The 25,222-nt window shown below is 38.4% G+C and overlaps 1 long non-coding RNA gene across 4 annotated transcripts; it reads left to right on the top strand.

Annotated features, from left to right (window-relative positions):
* The first annotated feature begins 2,361 nt into the window (after positions 1-2,361).
* LOC120892804 (uncharacterized) lies at positions 2,362-24,409 on the top strand. 4 transcript variants are annotated; one of them, XR_013434546.1, is made up of 4 exons: positions 2,362-2,572; positions 18,012-18,096; positions 21,426-21,476; positions 24,280-24,409. It is a non-coding gene; the product is annotated as an uncharacterized LOC120892804 (long non-coding RNA). The 4 variants fall into 4 exon arrangements; XR_013434548.1 differs by having other exon boundaries at positions 24,289-24,409; XR_013434545.1 differs by lacking the exons at positions 18,012-18,096; positions 21,426-21,476; positions 24,280-24,409 and adding exons at positions 2,649-2,812; positions 5,532-6,074.
* Positions 24,410-25,222: the final 813 nt, after the last annotated feature.

Raw genomic sequence — 25,222 nt, forward strand, 5'->3', positions numbered from 1 at the left:
GAATTCTATTTCTTCATGATACAGTCTTGGTAGGTTGTATATTTGAAGGAATTTATCAATTTCTGCCAGGTAATTTAATTTGTTGGCATATAACTATTCAGAGTAGCCTTTTAAGACCCTTCACATTCCTGTGGTGCTTGTTGTAAAGTCTTCTTTCATCTACAAATTTATTTATTTGAGTCTTTCTTTTTTCCTTAGCTAGTTTAGCTAAAAGTTTGTCAGTTTTATTTGTCTTTTCAAAAAAAACAGCTCTTAGTTTCCTTGATCTTTTCTGTTGTTTTTTTTTTAGTCTTTATTTCTCCTATTTCTTCTCTTATTTCCTTCTTTCTGTTAACTTTGGGTTTATTCTTCTCTCTGCAGTTTCTTGAGATATAAAATTAGATTGCTTATTTGAGATCATTCTTTTTCCTTAATGCAGGATTTATCACTATAAATATCCCTCTTAGAACTGCTTTTGCTGCAGACTCTAAGTTTTGGTATTACACTCCAGTTCTTAATACAGAGTTGAGTAAGGCTTTGTTTTCCACAAAGCCCTCCCCAGAAGCTCAGAAAGTTCCATGTGGTCCTCCCAGCCACCTTGATAGTTTTGCTCTCCTAGCTGCCCTCATGCTCCCAATCCCTGCACCCATCACTGCCAAGAATTCCACCCCCACCACCATCAATCCTTGTGGCTCGGGACTCAGGCCACTCTCAGCTTCTTGGGACCACTCCTTAACATCAACCCCATCTCATGACCCAGCCTTGTGCAGTCACTGCTCTTAGGTGTGGAGGACCCTCTCTCACACACCCAGATTCACTCCTTTGTACAGCTTATAATGCTGTGGTTGCTGCCCTTGGTGAATCACTGATTCTAAGGATTTAGGTTTTGTTTGTTGGCTTGTGTTTCAAACAACCTTCTTTCTCTCTCACGCCTTGACTGCACTGTTCTCACCAATCATTCCCCTCTCCTTTGTTGACTCTGCAGTTTCCTTGAACCAAGCAAGCTTAAGCAGTTTTACTTGTCACACAGGGTAAATTCTTTCTGTGATTCTCCTCCATTCTTGAAGGAGCTAGATTCTAGAATGCTGAGCAAATATGCTTAGGAAAAGCTACACATCTGAATTTGCATCAGGCACAATTTGAATTTTCTTTCTGAAATCCCTGGTTTTTTTTTAAAAAAATATTTATTTACTCTAATTTGTTATACATGACAGTAGAATGCATTTTAATTCATAGTACACATATAGAGCACAATTTTTATTGTCTCTGGTTGATCACAAAGTATTTTCACACCATTTGTGCCTTAGGATACTTAGGGTAATGATGTCTATCTTATTCTACCATCTTTCTTATCTCCATGTCCATCTCTTTTCCTCCCTCCCCTTTGCCCTATCTAAAGCTCCTCCATTCCTCCCATGCTTCCCCCCATCCTCATTATGTATGGATCAGCATCCACATATCAGAGAAAACATTCAGCCTTTGGTTTTTTGGGATTGGCTTACTTCACTTCAGATAATATTCTCCAACTCCATCCATTTTCCTGCAAATGGCATGATTTTATTCTCTTTTAATACTGTGTAATAGTCCACTGTGTATAGATACAACAATTTGAAATTCCTGTTTTATAAAGGAGGGCTTTGTAGATAAGCAAACAAGATGTAAGGAGAATATTCAATAGTTATATTTTTTTCCTTTTTACATTTATTTTTAAAAGTAATTAATGAAATGATACAAATAATGCCCAAATACATTCTTTTTAAAAACTCAACATTTTGGTGTACTGAGTAATATTATAGTCTCTCTATTCCCCAGCAAACATCCTGCTCAAGTTAGAAGTAGTATTAGCATTAAGTATTTATCACTAGAACATGACACTAAACTTTTATATACATACATGTATATATAAAAAGCTCAGCAAGGTTTTTTTTTCAGTGCTGGGGGTTAAAACCAGGCCTCCTGCATGCTAAGCAAGTGCTCTACCACTGAACTACATCCCAACTATTTTAATGTAATAGGATTATAGTAATGCTCTGTGCAGTTCTCCTGTCCTTAAAAATATGTCTTATCAAGTTCTCTTTATTGTAACATAAATCTAACTCATTCTTTTTAACTTCGGTGAATATTTCTTAGTATGAGCATACCATAATATATTTTAAATGTTTCTTTATCAAGAGATAGTAAAGTTGTTTATAGTCGTTTGCTACAATAAACAATTCTACAGTGACAATTTTGCATAAATGCATATTTGCTTTGTGCAGAAATCAAAGATGTTCTTAAGGTTGATTTCTTGTAGCAGAATTGCTGAATCAAGGGAAGAATGCATTTAAATATTTGTACAAGCTGTGAGAGAGGCTGTATTGATAACTCTTTCCCAACAGTGCAGTTGTTAGAGGCTATGAAGTCATTCTCCCTGTGCAACTGGGGCCTCACCAGGATGTGCATGAGCAGCCAAGGAATGGTTTCAGCCTAATTTATTTTTAGAGTACATACACTGGACCCTTCTGCAATTGAAAACAGACCTTTGATTCCTGAGTTGCAGATTCTGACCCAGAAGGAGAATGATATGCACTCCTTGTGCATTGTGGTTCCTGAGGTAAACATTTTATTTTACACTATGGGGTGTCTTTCATAATTCTGTATTATTAATAATAATTATTGGTTTGTTTCAGTACTGTGGATTGAACTCAGAGCTTTGTGCATGCTATGCAAGCCATCTACCCCAGATCTACAATCCCAGCCTTTTAAATTTTATTTTGAGACTTACTAAGTTGACCAGACTGGCCTTGAACTTGCAATCTTCCTGCCTCAGCTTCCCAAGCAGCTGGGATTACAGGTGTGTGCCACTGAGACTTGCTATTAAAAACACTTTCAAGGCATATTTTCTAGCCTCATCAGGAGTTTGTGTGTGATTATAGAGTGGTGACAGCTGGTGGTTCAGCCAAAACTATCTGACCTGTACAGTACTGGGCAAACCTATTTTCTCCTCATTAAAGACTAAGGAGAAACTGGTGGTTCAGCTAAAACTATCTTACCTGTATAGTACTGGGCAAACCTTTTTTCTCCTCATTAAAGACTAAGGAGAAACTTAAACCATTTTATAAAAACCTCAAAATCATTCTCTTTGGCTTTATCCAAGGAAATGACATAGGGAAAGAGACTTGTTTAAACTTTTAACTTATCTCCAGTGAATAGCTTCATTATTATTCAGTTTTTAAAGAATAATTCTATAGTTCATATTCTGTTGCTGCTAAATGGTCTGATTATACTATCCTCTCTTGTTGCTAGTATAACCACAACTCTCAACTTTGCAGGACTCTTCTCCATGGCTTTCTTGAACTGGGGAATTAAAATGCCATAGTCTTTAGGACATGTTTAGACAATTTGTAATAATAAACTATGTTAAGTGGGAGCAAGCTGTGAAAATGAACATTTGGTCTCTATATTATGCACAGTTGAATAGTACTTTGATCTGAATGTTTGTCTCTCCAAATGCATTCGTAAAAACCTAGTCACCAATGTGATGGTGTTAGGAGGTGGAACCTTTGGAAGATGATTAGGCCACAAGGGCAGAGACTTTCTAAAAGAGGCCCCAGGAAGTGTTTCCCCCCTCCAATAATGTGAGGACACAGATAGCAGGTGCCATCTTGCTGACACCTTGATTTTGGACTTCCAAGTCTAGAAGTGTAAGAAATCAATTTCTGTTGTCTTTTAGCTGCACAGTTTGCGGTATTTTGTTATAACAGCTTAAAAAGACAAAGACAAGTGGTAATATGGATGGAGGAGGAGGCTAAAAAACATATTTGGAGTTTTAGATATATTTTAGATTTAGAAGCCAAGGGTGAAGCAGCAAACATACCAACAATTTAAGAGAATTAACTAGAGGACATCATCTTGGTGAGCTCTTGTTAGATGCCTTATGTATATATTACTTCTAATCCCCATGACAACCTATGCAGGAATACTATTTCGTCATTTTAAGATGTGGAGAGTGAGACTCAAAAAGTCTATATTGCATACCCAGACCCTTGTGACTAATAAGTAAGGTTTCAAACCTGTTTGTCTTTTTAAATAAAAATTGTATTTATTCTTTCTAGATCTACAAGACAGTAGAGTGTATTTTGACACATAAAACCTGTTTGTCTTGTTTCAAAATCTTTGCTGTTCTCACCATGGACTACTTTGTGCCAGCGAAATTTGAATTTCACATGAAGAACAATATAGTTTTTTAAAGTGTTAAGTGTAAACACTTAACATGTAAAACCACATATTCCAGGGGTATGTAACTGCACTAAAAAAAAAATATTGATCATTTCTCAGAAATTCAAATTTTACTGGATGCCCTGTATTTTTGTTTGTTAAATCTGGCAAACCAAGACTCCCTAGTGTGTTAAAATGAAGAGTAGGCTTGAGGCAGGAGAAGGACTAGAAATCACCCTCCTTAATCTCCATTGTTCTTTTCTTTCTTTTGGTGCTTCCTTTACATCTCTTCCCTTCAGTGAGCATCACCCATAGCTGGTGATATTTTCATCTACACTCGGGGTGTTTTTTGAGTGTGTGTGTGATGCTGGAGATCCAACCCAGGGCCTAATTCATGTTAGGCAAGCACTCCCCCACCCTGACCTCACTCCAAACCCTATACCCTAGATTTTGATAACAGTGTTTAGAGAGAATGTTACTGTTCTCAGAAACCTGTTCCCTAAATCAAGTGGCCTAGTGAAGGTTCATTGAATCCACGGTTATTTTCATTTAAACACCCAAGTTAAAGATTTCCAATCTCTGTTTTAGGTAATACAAAAGAGATGTCACTCAGGATCAAGTTGTCAGATTTTTAGCTTAGAAGATACCAAAGCTATCCTGAGGAGAAGATAAGTGGAGGAGAGCAGTTGTGCCCAATCATGATTTGATCCAGAGCTGTTCTGCCAGGATTGCAAATCCACCAGTTCCTGTGACCACCTCCATCTGGTCCTATGCAGGATTCAAAGATAATTTCCTGCTCTTGAGACATTTACAACATAAGATAAAGGTGCTAAAAGATAGAGAAACGTGTGGAAATGGTGCCTTTATGAAGTTTGAGGATATTTGTGGACACCAAGCTGAGTGCCCTGACACACCAAGACTGGGACGTCTTTAAATTGCAGCTCTGGATGTATAAGAAATGATGAACCCATATATAAGTTCAAAAATATAATACAGTTGTCAAAGTCATGAAGCCATTTCTGTTTGGCATTAACCTCAGGATTAAAGAGACACTTTTGTGATTACCTGGCCAGCTCGTCTTCTGGCTGCTCTTAGCCTTGGAGCTGCCAAGGCCTACGAGGTCCCAGGAATTGTGTATCTACTTACTGTGCCTTTGCGGTAATGAAGGGCGTTGCTGTAACTGTGGCACAGTGGACAAAGGGACTTGGTGTCCAGCCAGTACTTAGGGCAAATGTTTAGAAAACTTGTGAAACAGGAAGTTGTTCTTTAACATTGTCTTTTTCTCATGCTGTCCTCTTTCTCTCTCTCCAAGGATTCAGAATAGCTGTAACGTTTCTCTCTCTACTTCCTTCTAGATACCCAGCTAAGTGAGAGCTTGTCACAGAAGGCAATGGCATTCTATCCTCTAACAGGGGACTCTTAGAAGACTAAAATTTTTTCAAACCACACAGAGGCCTCTTCAATGGTGGAATTTTCAATCCCACGATGCCAATATTGGCAACCTGTGTGCCATCCTCTGAGTCACTTTTGATGATATCAAACACAGCGGTAGAAGTCCTAGGTGCCAAGAATGCAGCTATGTTCCACAAAGACATTTTGTCCTCCTTTCAGTATTCTTGCCAGAGTTGGTGATAACATAGCCAGCAATGTCAATGGTATTAAAATCTGCAGTAACATCCTTTGGATGTGCTTAAAGAGTTCCAAAAGTCTTGAGAAGGTGAATAACTCTAATAAGTTTACCTCTTTAGTTTTTTGAGTCTGTACATCTTTGCTGCCTGAAAATCAATCAGTAGACACAATACTTCCTGAGTTATGATACAAGTGGTGAATTCACAATTGGTGAATGCATTTTGGCATATGGGATGCTTATTAAAGAAGTCTGGAAATGACATGAAAAATGATTTGACAATCTTTTGTAATTGATTGATAATAGCAAGATATTTGGGGTTTTCTAGCTTGAATTTATTTTCCAGTGATGGAATTAATGCATATTCACCTGAACATAGAAATTACAAAGAAAAGATATATCAAAGAAAAATTTACTCTTTAAAACCTTTGTTTGGGAGCATAGAACAACCATCCAAATGCCTTCCATATCTGTATACTCAACCTAATATTGTAGAACAAAATAAAAAAGAACACAATACGTATAAGTGATAGAACAATCTTCTAAATAAAAAGAGAGTTTGGTTTCCTTTTTTTTAAATGATGTGAGTAAATTTTCATCAATAAAACACTCTTATCATTTGAATAGAGGAGAATGTTACATTTGAATCTCAACATCTAGAAAAATGAAATTTAGAAGTTATGATTGGCATATGATGTAGCTTTGACCACTGCCCTCCTAAGACAATTGTTTTCCTCAAACTAATAATCTTGGCGCTAGTAATAACCTCATCACTGGTAAACCTGGAAGTACTAGTTCAGGAAATAAAGATGTGACTGAATTTCAAATGATTTCAGTCATCACTTTGAAAATGCCATGCCAAACAATAGCTAAAGAAGCCTGCATCTCTAGAGGGAATAGCCAGGCCACGAAAGGTTTTTTCCTCCCTGTCCTTCAAATTGCCCTTGTAGTTTTCATTTGACAGTGTCACATACAGTGAGCATTTTCTGGTTTTACTAAATTCTCAATGAATGAATGGGTGGGTGTTAAACCAACACCATCTTCCAATTTTGCTTCTGCCAGGTGCCTCTTTGGCTTTTGGTACTGCTCCAAGACAGATGGGGTTCCTGGAGAGCCACAGCAAACGCAGTGATCAGGATGAGGAGTCCAAAGAATGTAGCCAGAGGGAAAAATCCCTGAGCTGGAGAAAGGCTGTGGGTGTGCTACTGTCCCCAGATAGGAGAAGGTCCCAAAAAATATTTTCAAATTAAATGCTTCATTATGATAAGCAAAATTAGCCAAACTCAGAAAAGTCAAAGGTTGTATGTTTTCTCTCATATGTGGAAGCTGAAGAGAAAAAAGGAAGGTGTGTGTGGGGTGGGGTGGAGGAACCTTATGAAACTAGGAGACCACAAGGAAGGAGGCAGGAGGGAGAGAGAAGGTACAGGGGAATGAAACTGACCAAATTATGTCGTTATGTTGTGTGCAGGTACAAATACCTAACAACCAATTCTACTATTATGTATGATCGTTATGCACAAACACAAAATTCCAAAAATAAATAAATAAATGAGAAAATACCATGCCAGTCCCATCAACAGATCCCAAAGGAAATTATATGATTTACCTAAATATGTGTGCAACAATGGCAGCATTAAAAATAATGCTTATTTGTAATTTCTCTAAATGATTATTTGAATAACTTACTACAATGTACTCCTTCAGATTTTTTTGTTGTTTTATTTACTGTATTAATCAGTTTTGCACCACTATAACCAAACAAACACCCCACAAAGGTTTTTGTAGAAAAATTATGAAGAAAAAGAGGTTTAGTTAGCTCATAGTTTTGGAGGTTTAAAGTCCAAGATTGGGTGGGGAGGAGCCAATGGTTTAGCCCCTTTCTGGTGAGGGCTGTGCCCTGCATAGCAGCACAGCATGGTGTGTGTGTGTGTGTGTGTGTGTGTGTGTGTGTGTGTGTGTGTGTATAAGTCAGAGAGAGAGAGAGGTACCTGAGTTCCACAGTGTCCTCTGAGGACATGCCCCAAAGACCTAAGGACCTCCCACTAGCCACCCACCCTGCCCCAAGTTTCTACCTCCTTTCAACAATGCCATCCTGGGACCAAGACTTGAATCATGATGGACCCTGGGGGTTCCTTAAGATCACACTCAAACCATAACAATCACATTGCTTAATTTTCTACATAAACTTACTTTATTTCATTTTTAAATTATTTTTCTGATTAAAACATGCAGCCAATTTGGAAAGCAAAATGGAGATTCCTTGGAAAACTGGGTATGGAACCACAATTTGACCCAGTTATTCCTCTCCTCAGACTATACCCAAAGGACTTAAAAATAGCATACTACAGGGACACAGCCACATCAATGTTTATAGCAGCACAATTCACAATAGCTAAACTGTGGAGCCAACTTAGATGTCCTCCAGTGGATGAATGGATTAAAAAAATATGTGGCATATATACACAATGGAATTTTCTCAGCATTTGCAGGAAAACTGGTGGCATTAGAGAAGATAACGTTAAGTGAAGTCAGCCAATCCCCAGAAAACAAATACCGAATGTTTTCCCTGATATAAGGAGGTTGACTCATAGTGGGATTGGGAGAGAGAGCATGGGAGAAATAGATGAATTCTAGATAGGGAAGAGGGGTGGGAGGAAAAGGGAGGGGGTAGGGGATTAGCAAGGATGGTGGGATGTGATGGACATCTTTATACAAAGTACATGTATGAAGACATGAATTGGGTGTCAACATACTTTATATACAGAGATACAAAAATTGTGGTATATATGTGTAGTAATTATAAAAAATATAATTATAAAATTATATAATTTTATATAATTGGGGAAGTAAAAGGAGGGGAAGGCAGGGGATGTGGGGATAAGAAAGATAGTAGAATGAAACAGACATTATTACTTTATGTGTGTATGTGACTGTATGACCAATGTGATTCTACAATATGTACAATTAGAAAAATGAGAAATTATATTCCATCTATGCATGATATGTCAAAGTATATAAGTGCATTCTACTGTCATGTATAACTAATTAAAACAAATAAAAAATTTAAAAAAAACATGCAGGACACTCTATCTGATCAAATGCCATCTCCTGGAATATATTGCTGTGGCCCCTTGGCTTTTTGCTAAGCCCCCTTGGGGCTCTCCTGAGCACCTGATCTGAAAGAGCCACCACAGGCTTTTCCCTGCATCCTTGTGACCAACTGATTTTTGCCATCAGTATCTGGGTCTTTTGCTGGAATATATGCCATGGACCCTATTGCTCTTATTCTATGCTATTTCTGTGAGACCTAGAACAAAGCCTGACACATGTTAAATTCTCAATGAATGATTTTACACCAGTACCTCATTGTTTGTTGAACATTTAGCAACTGCTAGTTCTTCTTCTTCCACCAAATCTTCTTGACCATTCTTGCATGGTTTTCTTTTCCAAAACAGATTTTAACTGTTTTTCGAATCCCCCTCCACCAATCCCATTTGGATTCTGACTGAAAATGCATTACAGTTTTAAATTTGCGACCACTTGGCACACTTTTAATAAGTGGCTCCAATTCTGCATACTCTACTACCATAGCTTTCCATTCATTCATTTTTTTTTCCTTACGACTCTGAGCTAAAAAAAAAATTCCTAATTTGTTATTGTAAAATGAATGGCACTAAAATGACTTGAGTAATTTTAATCTATATGAGACTAATACATTCAGGATCGGAAGTCTGGACTCTTAGGTACTGCTTCCAATTGAACTGCAGCTTGTGTGGCTTTAGGATGCTCTCCAAGGGTGATCAGGGATCAGACTGCCTAGTTCATTACCAGGGGTTAGGAAGGCAAGATAGCAGAAGTGGAGGAAGTTGTGTCTACAATATTTGTTCCAAGTGACCATTATCTTCTCCAAGAACAGATGAAATAGTACCAATAGGTCTACAATTCTTCTTCAGCAGTTTTAAAATCTGAAAAGTTCTAAAGGTGGAAATTATTTTTTTTTCTTTAAAACCTGATCTACACTGACACAAGGCTATAGTCCTTATGTGTCCCATTTAGTGAGAAGATTCATTTTTGACTGTGAAAATGTTCATGTATATGAATAAAGGGAAATGTTCATGTTCCAGATCCTTCTGAAAGAGTTTGCAATATGTAGAAAAGATTCATTTTTTCCTTTCACCCATCTGAAATCTAACTCAGATTTAAGTTAAAGATTGTGGAAACCATGCATTACTAGATTGCTGTGTCTTAAATATCTAGGATTTTGTTTTTTAAAAGCACAATTTCTAGGAATGGCTATGCTTGGCTGTGAAATGAGATTTTATTAAATGAATATCCTTCAGTATGGAGTTTGTTAGAGTCAATGAACTAAGACATGTTCTGAACACAGGCTCTAATTTTTGAGTGCTGATAGCTGCTAAAATCTATCTTTTTGTATAAAATAAATGCAACCCCAGCCTATTCAGGCCTCCACAGTTTCTCTTAGAATTTATACTGCATTCTGAATAATGTGTTTTACGGGGCCCCTTTTGAGAGTGGGATCCTATAAAGAACTTCATTCAGAAAGAAACGATAAATACTCCACTGTAAATCTCTTCATCACAGAATCTAGAATAAAAGAACGCAGTATTTTAACCAGTACAACATAGTACTACTATGCAGATTAATCTGAGGGAAAATTCAAGGAAGTTAGTGACAGTTTTTTTTTCTCGTCATTTCTCATTCTTTAAGTTTCTGATGAAAGATTCTCTAACTTATTATTACTTGATTGTTTTGTTTTTGTTTTTGTTTCTGTTTGCAGCACTACAGATTGAACCCAAGGTGCTGTAAAGTGAGCTATATCCCCAACTCCCATTTTATTTTCAGTTTTGAGATAGGGAGGGTCTTACTCAGTTTCCCAGTCTGGTCTTGCATTTAGGATTCTCCTGCACAGCCTTCTGAACAGCTGGGAAGTGGGATTATAGGTGTGTGCCACTGCACTGACTAAATTTGACTTTTTCTTTTCTTTTTTTTTTAATTTTGATTTGTTATATATGATAACAGAATGTATTACAATTCATATTACACATATAGAGCACAATTTTTCATATCTCTGGTTGTACACAAAGTAGAGCCACATTGTTCTTGTCTTCTTACATGTATTTAGGGTAATGATGACCTGGATAGGGTGAAGAGGAAAAGTGAAGGGAGGGGCCATAAGGGTAGGAAAGATGATGAAATGCGATAGTCATTATTTCCCTAACTTTGTCTTTTTATATTCATCTTTGAACAGGGCTTAGTCTCATTCTTGACCAAGTTCTAACTTGGTGAAAGTGTGGGGGCAGGGGGGCAGGGAGTTGTTGGTTAGTTTAAGAGTACTTTGTCTTTTGCAGAGAGACTGATGCAGCTCTGAAATAACAGTCTCAAATTCTTATTCTAGGCCCACCTTTTAGCACCCTATGGTGGTCAGAGAGATCAACCACTTCTTTATTCAGCTCAGAAGTGTCCTGCTGCAATCTGGCTGGGCAAAATAACTGGGGGGGGGTGGTGACAAGCAACTTGTGAAGGTTGATACAGCGGGAGCCGCTTTATTACGGGACAGTAGAGGTATATATACTTAACTAATTACACAGCTTAACTTAATTAACATCATCTAGATACAGCAGTCAGTCATTAAGGAATCCTCATCATCTTAATGACTCGCGGGCATTGCTTCACAAACCACTCCTCCTGGCAAAGTGCCAGGCGCCATCTTGACTTGATTGTGGCCCTCAACAGTGTCCCTAAGTGGAAAAGATTTCACTGTTTCCAACTATTTCCCTTGTTTTCACTGTTTCCCTTGAGACCTTCAGATAGGCAAGTGGCCTGTCTCCCTGGTTCTTTATCTGTACATCATGGGTAATAGTTGAAATTAGTCTTGCCTAAACTTTCAGGATCTACTTTCAGCTTTCATTTGATATGATCAAACATGCTGGGTTTTAAGGAAATGCTAGCAAACCCTGTTTTGTCTATATGGTTGCAAAGACACCGTTTTGGTGAGTTACTTGTGCATAAACACTTTTCTTCTGTGTAGATAATGTGGAGATTTCTTTGCAGCTTTTAACATTTCTCAGTTCTGAGAAAACACTGTCAGAATGCTTATGGAAGATAAATAAACACTAGAGCAACAAGTGAAAGTGCAGGTTTAGAAGTGTCAGATTACAGAAAACTCACTCCTACATAGCATAAGACTGCCAATTTTTCATTTTTGTCTGTCTTAGGATAGTAACATGATACCCTAGGAATTTGGTTATTTCCCACACTGGACCTCCCATTTCATGGGGGTTCAGAATAAGCTCCACTTTGATGTTTCCTCAGGCATTTCATTTTAAACAAAGCCCAAGCTGAAATCATCATCACCCCCTAAAATTACGTGTGTGTGTGTGTGTGTGTGTGTGTGTGTGTGTGTGTGTGTGTTTTCAGTGTGTGGCACCACAGCTTACTCAGTTGCTCCAGCCTAGAGATTTTGGGATCTTCTTTAATTCCTAGCTCTATCTCAACTCCCTCATCTAGTTCCAAATCTCGGGAGCTTTGCTTTCTCATTTCCTTTCATCCCCACTGCCACTAATATAGTTTTGGACCTTCTTTCCTTCTATTTTTGCAACAGTCTCATCATTGGACTTGCTGACCCTAATATGGCTCAGTCATCTCTTATCCTCTTGCACCTACTCTTTATTAAATAAATTAAAATTTTTCAACAATACTTGTTAAAGCATGGTCAGGAAGACTTTATCCTGGACCACTTCAAAAGATACAGGGAACACTGCAAACAGGTCTAGCAATGATTGGAGAAGATTGGGCTCAGCCCCAAATACAGCATGGGCAACTGGGAATTTACAGCCAAACAGAAGACTGGTGGAGAAATTTTTAAAAGGAAACCTCAGAGGTAAGGGGATTGTGGCTAAACTGACCTAAGAGGATTATTGTTGAAGGCAGGCCAGTGTGATCAGACAATCCCTAGGGGAAGATGGAGGATGAGGAATCTGATGGTAAATTGAGGAGGAAGACATACGGAGGTTGGGGAATTCTTGCTAAATTGACTTATCAGGGTTCTTGCTAAAGCCACGTTTTACAAGGATGGGCACATATGGGTCTAGTAGAAGATTTAGAAAGCTGAATAAAAGTTGGTCAAGCAGAGAATCTTTTGTCACCTTGTAAAACAATTTGTTCTCTATACTGCTGTTAGAGGAAAGTTTCCAGAATGACCAGAATGACATACTTCCTTAATGAACACATACTTCCTTAATGGTTTAGATCTGCTGTTGACAAAGACTCAGTTCCCTGCTGTGCTGCCTTGCTCTGGGCCCAGTTTAACCCAGCGGCTTCATCTGCTGAGGGGATTATAGTGGGTTGTATTGTAATCTCCCCAAACTCAAGTGCAAATTATATCCTCTGATACCTGTGAATGGGGCTTATTTAGTCAAAGGATCTTTACAGATGAAATTATGAAAAGGGCCTCTAAGTGAGATCATTCTAGATTCATGAGGGTGGTCCTAATCCAATGACAAGTCTATTTATAAAAAAAGAAAAAGTACAGCAGGGAAGAGAAAAACACTGAATATTTCCTCATGTAAAGAAGGAAGCGAAGCCCTGGAAAGCCAGAAGCCAGAAGAGAAACAGCAAGTTGATTCTCCCCCTAGCCCTTCCGGAAGGAACCAGTTCTTCTGACATCTCAATTTCAGACTGGTGGCTTACAGAATTTTTCCTGTATTTTGATCCACTAAGTTTACAGTAATTTGTTATGGCAGCCCTGGAAAATGAATACAGCTTCGTTTTCTTTGGGGGTGGGAAAAAGGAAACATTTTCTCTACATTACATAGAAATCTTTGCAGAGCTAGCTGTGGCTCTGAGCCCTCCATTATGTGATTGCTGCCCATGCCCAGGATCATTGGTTGGCATTGCTACCTCTATTCCCTGGGCTAAGTCCCATTTTCCAGGACTTAAAATGCAGCTCAGGAAATGCATTCTTTGGGGTGCCTTTCCTAAAAGCCATTTCCCTGCCCCTAGTCTAGGTTTTGCCTCCCATGCTTTGTCATGGATTTATGGCATTATGTCATGTCCTCTGCTTACTTCATGGCTTCTCATAAAGTCTTTGAAGTTCCTGGGGTGGGGGGTATGAATGTTTCTAGCACCTGGAAAAGTTCTTGGCTTATGGTAGGCACTGAAATGTTTATGGAATCAATGGGGGGAAAATGGTAAGTGGCAGAGCTGTCAAAAATCATTTTGGGTTGAGTACTCGTGAGCACAACCAAGGCCAGGCCATGATATCTGGTTCTATCTGGCAAGAGAAAGCTTGTCTTTTTCTAATTCATACAAATGTGCCATTGGCTAGTGATGACCTTGGGGTTGGCAGGACTGACCTATTTGTGTTTAGTAGAAATGTTGTGCTTCCAGAATTTTTCTGGAAAACCCATCTGGCAGAAGATAGGACCATTTGGGTTGTCTAGGATAAAAGTGTGGTTCCAATTTTAGTGAGGAAGGAGCGCTTCCTAGGTGGTTGACATTCACAGAGTACATCCAGTAAGCAGGAAGTTTGGAGGTCAGAAGTTCTGTAGAATAGAAAATGAATTGTATCTGTCTTTTTGATTTCCACGCTACTCACTTGTTTCTTCCTATCATTTGCCCTCAATAAACATGTAGGATTTTGATCTTGCCAAGCCTTTATGTCCTCAAATTCTTTACTTAAAAAATTAGTACTTGCTTGGCGTGGTGGTGCACATCTGTAATCCCAGTGGCTTGGGAGGCTGAGGCAAGAGGATTGTGAGTTCAAAGCCAGCCTTAGCAAAAGTGAGGCTCTAAGTAACTCAGAGAGACCCTGTCTCTAAATAAAATGCAAAATAGGGCTGGGGATGTGGCTCAGTGATTGAGTGCCCCTGATTTCAATCCCCTGTATCATCTCCCACAAAAAAAATTAGTGCTGTATATTTAGCATGTTTATATACCTTATTTCTTAATGAAGTTCTCAATAAGTTTATTCCCACTGGGATAGGAAGATTGACAAGTTGACACTGTAAAAATAAGGACTCTTGAGTCAAACTTCCTGGGTTCAAATGCCACCCCTGCCACTCTCTGTCTGTGGTAGATCATATGTGGTAGAGCATCATCAGAACAGTTCTCCTTCGGCTTTTCTTACAAACTGACATTGATACTACTGTCATCAAGGTGTGGACGGGCTTGTGTTCCCTTCTCTTGGAAATTCACAGATCTGTTTTATGAAAGTGCAATTGTGTGACTTGCAAAGCTAGGACTTAAAAGGTGATATGTGGGATATTATTTATCAGTAAAATGAACTATTGACACTTGTGTAGTTGGCAGATCCCAAAGGCTTAGTGGAAAAAAGCCTGTCTCAAAAGGTCATGTACTATATGTTTCCACTTATACAACACTCTTGAAATAACAAAACCATAGGAATGGAGAGCAGATTAGTGGTTGCCAGTGTACAGGTATGGGGACAGGCAGGGGTGGATGTGACTATGAAGGGTCAGCATAAGGACTCCAACTAAGTGCCTGTAAAAGCTGGCATAACACATGATCATCCAGCCCGTCCCACTGGTGGGCGAGTGCTACTCTTCCCCCATTGGCAGTACACTTGCCCTCTGTGTTTTTGCTCTGTGCTCTGACATTTCATGCCAAAATCAGGCCTGTAAATCCTTGTGGAAATGCTTTTTCCCTTTTCTTTTTTTTTCTTTTTTTTTTCTTTTTTTTTTATTGGTTGTTCACAACATTACAAAGCTCTTGACATATAATATTTCATGCATTAGATTGAAGTGGGTTATGAACTCGCAATTTTACCCCAAATGCAGATTGCAGAATCATGTCGGATACACATCCACAATTTTACATAATGCCCTATTAGTAATTGTTGTATTCTGCTAACTTTCCTATCCCCTACTATCCCCCTCCCCTTCCCTCACATGTTCTCTCTCTACTCCATCTACTGTAATTCATTTCTCTCATTGTTTATTTTCCCATTCCCCTCACAACCTCTTATATGTAATTTTGTATAGCAATGAGGGTCTCCCTTCATTTCCATGCAATTTGCCTTTTCTCTCCCTTTCCCTCCCATCTCATGTCTCTGTTTAATGTTAATCTTTTCTTCCTGCTTTTACTCCTTGCTCTGTTCATAGTTGTTCTCATTATATCAAAGAAAACATTTGGTATTTGTTTTTTAGGGATTGGCTAGCTTCACTAAGCATAATCTGTTCTAGTGCCATCCATTTCCCTGCAAATTCCATGATTTTGTCATTTTTAAGTGCTGCGTAATATTCCATGGTGTATAAATGCCACTTTTTTTTATCTATTCATCTATTGACGGGCATCTGGGTTGGTTCCACAGTCTAGCTATTGTGAATTGTGCTTCTATGAACATCGATGTGGCAGTATCCCTGTAGCATGCTCTTTTAAGGTCTTCAGGGAATAGTCCAAGAAGGGCAATAGCAGGGTCAAATGGTGGTTCCATTCCCAGCTTTCCCAGGAATCTCCATACTTCTTTCCAAATTGGCTGCACCAATTTGCAGTCCCACCAGCAATGTACAAGTGTACCCCTTTCTCCACATCCTTGCCAGCACTTGTTGTTTGACTTCATAGTGGCTGCCAATCTTACTGGAGTGAGATGGTATCTTAGGGTGGTTTTGATTTGCATTTATCTGACTGCTAGAGATGGTGAGCATTTTTTCATGTACTTGTTGATTGTATATCCTCCTCTGAGGAGTGTCTGTTCAGGTCCTTGGCCCACTTTTCCCTTTTCTACATAGTTTTTCAAATATTCTAGGATGCTTTCGTGACCAAAGGTGAGCCTTATCTATTCTGTTTTGTCAAAAATTTGCCTGGGCTACAGTATAGCGCTAGAATGAGTGCCCTGCATTCAGGAGGTTCTTGTTGAATAGCCATCACAAAAAAAGAAAAAAAAAGAAAGGAAGAAAAAAAGGAAAAATAATAAGAAAGAAATTACTCCAAATCTGTTATCTTTTTTTGGTTTGTAAGTATCTTCTTTTAAAACTATTCCCAGTATTAAATGTATGTTTCAAATAGATATGGAATGTGTAATAATAATTATCAAATTGAATTAAAATGAGGTAGAGTTAGGATACTAGCAACTAGCAGGACATTCTTTTTTTTTTTTTTTTTTTTTTTTTTGGTAATGGGGATTGATTAAACTCAGGAGCATTTAGCCACTGAGCCACATCCCTAACCCTATTTTTTATTTAGAGACAGGGTCTCGCTGAGTTGCTTAGTGCCTCACTTTTGCTGAGGCTGGCTTTGAACTGACAATCCTCCTGTCTTAGCCTCCCCAGCCACTGGGATTCAGGCATATGCCACCATGTCCAGCACCACTCTCTCTCTCTCTTTCTTTTTTTGGTACTGGGGAAATCTCTAGTACCAACACCAGCACACAAAAAAGAAGAGAAAAGAAAAAAAAGACAAAAAATAAACCCCCAAACTGGCAAAACAGAATAAGTTCTGTCATTTTGCAAATGCTAATTTCCTAGTTATGATATTATTTTATAAAAACAGAAGATCTCATCATTGGGAGGAGCCAAGTAAAGAGTACACTGAATTCCATTGCTATATTTGTAATTCCTGGTTAACCTATAATACTTCAAAGTTTAAGAAATTAGGAAGGCAACACAACTTTAACCTGTCCCATTGGGATGCTGGCTTTTAGAGACTAGCATCAATCCTGTGGGGAAGTTCAGGCCACATAGACCATAAGTAGGGTTCTGAATGAGCAGCCTATCTAAGGTCCCAGCCATAGCCACCATCTAACTTCAACTCCATGGAAGACCCTAAGTGAGAATTGCGTCCCTGAGCCCAGTCAACCCCCAGGACCAGCGGAGGTAAAAAGAAAGTGACTATTGTTGTAAGCCACTACATTTTGAGATAATTTATTTTGCCATAAAGGATGAACAGAATACCATAAATATCACCTGAACATCTCTGTACCTCAACTTTTTAAATTTATGAAGTGAAGTAACACACAAGTTTACTATAAGCATGAAATAAATAACCAAATAAAGAACCTAAGGAGTGATTAAATGAGATTTATAAATGAGATAATAAATTATTGATTAATACATGTCATTATCCTAGGGTATTCAAAGTATAAAAAAAGGACAAGAAAGATATGAAATAGCTCACATAACTTAAGTCAATACCAAATGACACCGAATGACTTTTTGCTTTTTGTCCCCAGAGATTGAAACTACGCCACAAGAACTTGGCAACAGAATGGATTCTATCTTGGGCACATCCTTAGATGACCTCTATCTCTTTGGTTGGTGTGTACCGTAAACATACATTCTAAATATAAATGATGGTTCTATTGAGATGTCCACTCCTCCTGAACCCCAGCAATAGTAACTTTTGTTTTTCTTTATTGGTAAAGGCCTGTAGAGTCAAAAGTACCTGAGATTGCTAATATGCCCCTGGGGTCAAAGGATATTCTTTCATGGATATTCTATTGCCTTTGCTATTTTGGAATCCAATTATTGTAATACACAGCATTATAAAAGGTCTTAATTCTCTTTTTCCAATGTATCATAATGTGTTAAATCAAGGTATATTTAAAGGTTCATTTTTACTACAATCATTTATGGAAAAAAATTATAATTACCATAATTTCCATTATGCTTTTACTTCCTGAAAAAATAGTTATTGTCAGTGTCTTTATCAATAAGATCAGCAGACAGCCTTTGGAGGGAAGGAAAGGCAGAAGGAAAGGCAGAATTAATGAAGAGCTAGGGGTCCAGAGACCACCCTCAGGGCTAGTGCCTGGTCAGAAATCAGGATGGCCCACTTCCCCTAAAGATGCTGACTATGGCTGTCTGGAAAGGCAGGCATGCACATTTGCTATAGAAGCCCTCAGGCAGCATTTGGAAAAGTACCTAAAATTTCAGACTCTGGAAAATAACAAATCATTAACTATTAGATTCTGGCCTATGCCCCTGGTCTGTTATGTTTTTTGGAGATTGACTAGGAATCTAGATTCACCATGGCTGACTCAGCTCAAGCCAATCTTACCAGTAATATTTAATCCCTAGACAGAAAGAAACAGAGAGAAAAGTGATAATTGGTGTCTGGACAGGGGGAAAGTTAAAGAGGGATGCTAGGGAAAGCAAAGATCTAAATACACACACACACACACACACACACACACACACACACACACACACACTGCAATAAACTGAGCACTGCTGCAGGGAGACATTGTTATATTTCCTGATTTATTTGTGGTTAATGGCCTTCATGTTTTTCATATGCAAAGTGGCTTTGGATGTGAATAAGCATATTACCCAGAAGATTCTATGGAAGATGTCACAGACTTGCCTGAAGACTACCAAATGTCTTGGCAGCTGCAGAATCCAAAACTCCTGACAACAAATCAAAGGATTCTGTTTTAACAAAGGGTCACAGCAAGCCCTGCCACTCCCTGAACTCACTAGTGGAATTCTTAAAGGAATAACAATGACACCAAACCCAGATTAACCATTTGAGGTTCTGAAATGGAAGAAAAGCAGTTGAAATCAATAGCTTACAATAGTGGGCCAAAGAAAAAGTCTTCTACAAACAGAAAGTTGCTGATGTTAGCAAGGAACAAATTAATGATAAAGCTTATTGGATGGTCTTAGATTACATGCAATACAGAGATTCCTGCAATTCATCATCATCATTGTGTTTGTCTGCTTCACTGTGACCAAAATACCTGACAAGAACAACTTATAGGAGGGAACGTTTACTTTGGGTTCACAGTTCAGAGGTTTAATTCCGGGGTGGGAAGATCCCATGGTTCTGGGCCTGAAGGTTAGGCAGAACTTGCTGGTGGAAGGGCATGGCAGGGAAAAACTACTCAGCTCAAGGCAGCAGGGAAAGAGAGAGAGGTTAGGGTACCAGGAACAAGATATATAATCCCCAAGGGCACACCTCCAGTGACCTACTTCCTCCAGCCACACCTCTCCTGCCTACAGTTACCACCCAGTAATCCATTCATTATTCATCCATCAAATGGATTAATCCACTGACTAGGTTACAGCCCTCAAAACCTAATCATTTACCTCTGAACTTTCTTACATTTTCTCAGACAGGAACCTATTGGGGGACACCTCATATTCCAGTCATAATAATCATCCTCTTTTTAAAACAGCTGATATTAGCCCATCAGGACTTTTTGAAAATTTATTACATCTGGTAACTTCACCTTTCATGGTTCTCAAACTTTACCTTTCCTAAAAATCACTTGGGGATCTTGTTAAACTGGTGATTCCTGGAGCTCTGCCCTCAGAAGAATTTAGTAGATGGAATTCAGGAATCTGCATTTGAATATCCAATTGGAGGTTTCCAATTGAATTCTCTAATTGAGTGCTCTGCTTATCCCTAGTAAGTCTCCTGTAGGTAGCCTTGGTTCATATTTTGGAAAGATTTATCTAAGATGCATAGAGAAAATGGCAGCTTGACCTTTGTTTAGCTACTTAACTGATCCTGAGTAAGACATTTCTATTCTCTGAGTCTGTTTCCTCCTGTGTAAACTGTAGTGATGGATTGTGGAAATTAAGTGAAAATATCTGTAAAGGACTGCATGCCTACATGTGGTTTCCCTAAACCTTTACTTAGAAACTGAAGACTTTCTACATTGCTTTTCTAAGAAATTATGTATAAGCGCTGAATAACTGAAGTCTCTGAACTTTGGAAACAGTTTAAAAATTTGCACCTTTAATCTGTATAAGGCTAACCTTATTTACAGATCATTTGTCCCCAAACCAATTTACCTTCTAATGCTATAGACTGTCTGCACAAATGCTAAGGTCCTTAATTTTACAGAACTCAGACTGTACTTTTCCATAACTTTAGTTTACTTAGTATAATCCCACAGAACTCAGTCTGTACATTTCCATAACTCCAGTTTACTTAGTCTAATCCCAGTTGTATATCCCCACCGCTCCAATCTATATCTAGAGTTTGTCACCCTTTCTCCATCTCAGCACTCTGTAGGCACTTATTCTTCCCTTTTCTTCCTGTTTCTCTCCTCGTTGACCCTCCCCCCTCAGAATATTATTAGCTAACTTATTTTCTATGAGATTTAAATAGATCTGATTAAGAAAACAGTGCTGAGGACATTGATAGTTCCTCAAGGTTTATACATAGCAGATGAAGAAAATAATTTTAAATATATTAGCATTTGAAACTAAAATTTTAAAAGTTCCTACACACATTACATCTGAATAAAACTGAGTCTCTTGGGAATAACTGATATAATTGTTGAAGTAGTGGATTTCATTTGATTTACAAATGTTGCCTGTATAATTTATGTACATGGTCCCTGAGTGCAGAATGACTGCAACCTTGCTAGTCTGCTTCTCTTTTTGGTGATATGTAAAAGGTATAATATTTAACTTTGAGGGGCAGAAGCCAAGACTGATTTATCACAATGTGCCAATTGGCTAGGCCACTGCCCAGCACATATGGACCACGCCCATCTCAAATATTTGTTGAGTAAATGCATAGGTTTGGAGTTTCAGTAGGAGATAAATTTCTCTTAGATCTTAATCAATTGTCTACATGATACTCTGTATTTTGTTTTTTCACTGATAATGATTTTATTGCTTTTGTTCAGGGTGATTCCTAATCAAAGATGGTGAAGAGGATCACTCCAGGAGATGGGAAGGTGACTAGCTTCATATAAATGAGTCAAAAATTTATTTTAAAAACTTACAACTTTAATATAGTGTCTCTTGTCACATTTCTTCAATGTCTGATAGTGTGATCCACCTAGTCCTCTCTGTCTCTTCCAGTGTGTCATGTTTGATCACCACCTTTTGGCCACTCATGGTCACCATGGAGCAAGGCTAGCCCATTACAATTGTCTCATATTGAAAGTGCACTCTTTCTTTTATTTTGAACATAAACAATGAAATCTGCTGAGTAGACAATGTAGAAGCTACCATACTGTCATTTTAAAGACATCCTGATTCTTAAATCCCTCCCCTGTGCCATGAAGAGAGTTTATGAGGCTGCCACATTGGGCCAGATATTTCCCAGTAACTGCCTGAGGAAACGTAAGTGCATTCATGATAAGGCACCTACACCACTGAACTTCGCCAGTTAGTCAAGAATTAAAGCATTCGTAGTACTGAAAAAGATATTGCTTAGCCTGCTTTAGGACATTTGAAGAATGTGTTCATGGAAAACATAGACCCATGTTAATTCCAAATACATTTTGAAAGGCATTCCCACTCTAAAAATAATCACACTCAAGCCCAACAACGGCCCCACTGACTCGGAATCCATAACTGTTTGGAACTCAGCACTGGTTCAACTAAGAGCACCTGCTATGGTCTGACCTGAAAGAGAAGAGTGTAGGTTCTATGGGACACTGATTTCCCATGAGAGTGTCATGATGAGAAGACATACTCAAAACTATTTGTTGGATGATTTGGATTCAAAGACATAAGAAAGGAAAAACCCTCTCCCATAAAGATGGAAAAAAACATACTCAAAAGTTTGGCTGAGATCCAAGTTATAAGTCTTCATGGAATAGTACAAGGATAGGGCAACTAATTTGCAGGAAATAAGTCACCAATGTCCAGGAAAATACAAATAGAAATATGACCAAAAGAAACACGAACTCACTGAGTAATTCTACTAAAAGGAGTTGCAACTGGAAACCATGGAAATTTTTAAATAGGCAAGAGCTGCTCTAGGACACCAGAACAAAAATGCAAATTATCAGTTTCTGTCATATAGTTTAGACATTTTGTAGTGTACCTGGGACATTTTTAGCATTGAAACCATGTAGGACTCAAAAATTCTTGCAGTAGGAAAAGCAGGAGAAAAATTTGGAATCTAAAAATTTCATGTTTTGAAAAATAGGAAAATTCAGTTCAGTTAGAATATATCTTAAAGCTTAACCTCTGAACATATAAATAATGTTCAAGACATTTTTTTCCAGACAAAACAAAGCAAGGCCAACCAGGAAAACAATTATTCTTATTCAGAAACCAAACGAAAGATTTAACCCCTAATGTTTCTAACAAGAAAGCATCAAAGCCTCCCCAAGGTGAGGAAATCAAGGTCCATAAAACCAACTAAGAAGCCCCAGAGGTCCCTAGAAATAATACTTGGTGTATGGTCCAATCAAGATTAGGGAATTTTCCAGTTGGATGGCAGAACATTTTCTTAGAGAGCAACTTTCTGACTTATGTTTGAAAAGATTGAGGATGATGTGACTGAAATAAATGATGTCACTTTCTCGATAGCAAAGTAAAGGTTTGTCAGGAAGGTAAGCCAGCGCTGGGGCGAAGGTTCTGGGCTTTATTCCAGGAGAACATGATCATATGCCAGTTAACTCAAAGGGATTCAGAATAGGTTTCCTGCTACATTTTTAAAAACTTTTCATGTTCAAAAAAAAGAGATAAAGTAAACCACACAAAATAAAGGTAGAACTTAGTAAATTACTACAAGGCACTCCAGGAATCATGACCCTTGTCAAGAAATAGAACACTGCTAGCTGCCCTGAAGCCCTCCAGGGCCCGTCCCAATCCTACTTTGCCCTGCTCCATGGATTATCATGTAATCATGTAGCCCACAGATGTTAGTTGTTTCTTCTTCTTCTTCTTCTTCTTGTTCTTCTTGTTCTTGTTGTTGTTGTTGTTGTTGTTGTTCTTCTTCTTCTTCTTCTTCTTCTTCTTCTTATTTGTCTTCCTCTTCTTATTTTTAAATATTTTTAGTTGTCAATTGACCGTTATTTTATTTATTTATCTGCAGTGCTGAGAATCAAACCCAGTGCCTCACACATGGTAGGCAAGCGCTCTGCCACTGAACCACAACTCTAGCTCCTCTAATTCATTCTTAAAAATAGAACTTTCAAAGTGGATTCCAAGCCTGGCATGGTGGTGCACACCTGTAATACCAGGGGCTTGGGAAGCTGAGGCAGGAGAATCACGCCACCCTCAGCAACTTAGCAAAGCACTTAGCAACTCAATGAGACCCTGTCTCTAAATAAAATATAAAAAGGGCTGGAGATATAATTTAGTGGTTAAGCACTCCTGGGTTCAATTCTCAGTACCAACAACAACAACAAAAAGTAGATTCCACATTTCTCCAAAGGGTTAGTAACTGGTGGTCCCAGCACCCTAGTATCCTCTTATGTTTCTAATCCAGACCTGACTTTTAATGCTACCTTTAAGTTTTTAAATAAGTCTGTAGTCTGGAGATCCCATCTTGAAAATGGCAATCTCCCAACAACAATTTTTGCTGAGCCACTGGGGTGGGGCTGGTGGGAGGTCAGATCTAGAAAGAAGGCAAGGACAAAGACATTTTGCTGGTAGAAAAAGAAGACTGTGTGTGATAGCCCCTTTCAGAAAAAGTGTCAACTAAGAAAGTGGGTGGTGATGTTAGGTGCCCTAATATATACAGAAAGTATTTTTCTCTTGTCAAATTAACTGCTTACAAAAAACTTAATGTTACAGTTCTCTCAGGACCCTACTTGATGAAATTCACACCTGGCCAACTCTGAGGCAATTGAAACATCAAAATATATAGTGATGGTGATGGATTATAGTCCATGGAATAAAATAAGAATCTGTGAGTACACACTAATGTCAATGAAGGAATAAATGGATAAATAGAGGAAGAAAAATCTGTTCATTACAGTGGAATATAAACACTGATTATAATTATATCATATGTAAATTATGAGTGAAGTTTGATGATGCATGCATGGCATCTCTGCCTACTATGTGTTTACAAAGGGGAAAACAGTCCATCCACAGTGGAGGAAACAAGAACTACCTTAACCAATCGAGCAAAGATAACTTTACCAGTATTGGTGCAAACCAACACCATGCACACTTCCCCCTTTCTCCCCACTATTACACACTAAGGGTGCAATATTGCTTTGGTGCACTCTGAAAGTTCCTTTATCTACCTCACCTGATCATCCAAAGAAGAGCACAATAATTGTCTTTAGTCCTTTTACAGAAATATCATTAACCAGAGAAAACTAAACACATATGGTGGGTATAAAGATTAAAGTCTGTCAACACACTTGGGCAGACTTCTGTCACACTGCATTGTCCTCTACTTTGGACCCACAGAGAATCATTTACAACCCATTGTCTGTTCTGCAGGGCCAAGGGACTAGGTGTCAGGATATTGCATGTTCTCTAAGCCCATGGATTTTTAAAGATGTTTCACTATCACCCATTCTTCACCTCCATCACCTTATATACCAGAACAAGGGGAGTATATAAGTTTCTGAATAATGGAAAGTTTCTGAATAATGGACGAGTTGTTTATCTCATTCCTGTGATTTTTCTCCTTTTGTACGTTAACAAGTTTGCATGCCTTTTCTCCTATTTAATCTGTCTTTTTCTGTTTATTTCAGTGAAATTTCAAAGAGGAGAGAGAAAA

Source organism: Ictidomys tridecemlineatus, chromosome 2 (genome assembly GCF_052094955.1).
Source record: "Ictidomys tridecemlineatus isolate mIctTri1 chromosome 2, mIctTri1.hap1, whole genome shotgun sequence".
Classification (NCBI taxonomy): Eukaryota; Metazoa; Chordata; class Mammalia; order Rodentia; family Sciuridae; genus Ictidomys; species Ictidomys tridecemlineatus.